This window comes from Cebus imitator, unplaced genomic scaffold (genome assembly GCF_001604975.1).
Source record: "Cebus imitator isolate Cc_AM_T3 unplaced genomic scaffold, Cebus_imitator-1.0 Scaffold427, whole genome shotgun sequence".
NCBI lineage: Eukaryota > Metazoa > Chordata > Mammalia > Primates > Cebidae > Cebus > Cebus imitator.
This window is the reverse complement of record NW_016107742.1, coordinates 551,642-552,756: the sequence shown is the minus strand read 5'-3', so window position 1 is coordinate 552,756 and position 1,115 is coordinate 551,642.

Genomic DNA, 1,115 nt, shown 5'->3' with positions numbered 1-1,115 from the left:
TGTAGTTTTAGTAGAGACGGGGTTTCACCATGTTGACCAGGATGGTCTTGATCTCTTGACCTTGTGATCCACCCGCCTCGGCCTCCCAAAGTGCTGGGATTACAGGCTTGAGCCACCACGCCCAGCTCAGAGCTTTCTCTCTTAACCTTTTATTTTATTATTATTATTTTAAATTTAATAGAGACAGGTTCTCACTATGTTGCCCTGGCTAGTCTCAAACTCCTGGATCAAGCAATCTGCCCTCCTTGGCCTCCTAAAGTGCTGGGATTACAGGTGTGAGCCACCACACCTGGCCTTCTCCTAATCTTAAGGACTGATATGAAGCTGGGGTGCCTGTAGTCCCAGCTACTCAGGAGGCTGAAGCAGGAGGACTGCTTGAGCCCAGGAGTTCAGGACCAGCCTGGGCAACATAGTGAGCTTCCAACTCTAAAAAAAACACAAAAAAATAAATAAACAAAATGCAATAATAAGAAGATAATCTTGCTGGGCACAGTGGATCATGCCTGTAATCCCAGTGATTTGGGAGGCCAAGGCCAGTAGATTGCTTGAAGCCGAATTTGAGACCAGCCTGGGCAACACTGCAAAACCCCATCTCTACTAAAAATACAAAAAAAAAAAAAAAAAAAAAAAAAAAAAAAAAAAAAAAAAAAAAAAACAGAGAAAAAAGCCAGGTGTGGTGGTACATGTCTAGTCCCAGCTACTTTGGAGTCTGAGGCATGAGAATCATTGCAACCTAGGAAGCAGAGGTTGCAGTGACCTGAGATCACACCATTATACTCCAGCCTGGGCAACAGAGTGAGATTCTATCTCAAAAATAAAGAAAAGAAAAAGATAATCTTTTCAGGCCAGGTGTGGTAGATCACGCCTGTAATTCCAGCATTTTGGGAGGCTGAGATGGGCAGATCACTTGAGGCCAGGAGTTTGAGACTAACAACATGTAAAACCTTGTCTGTAACAAAAATGCCAAAAATCAAAAAAGGCAGGCATGGTGGCGTGTGCCTGTAATGGCAGCTACTCAGGCGGCTGAGGCAGGAGAATTGCTTGAACCTGGGAGGCAGAGGCTTCAGTGAGCCAAGATCAAGACACTGCACTCTAGCCTAGGTGACAGAGCAAGA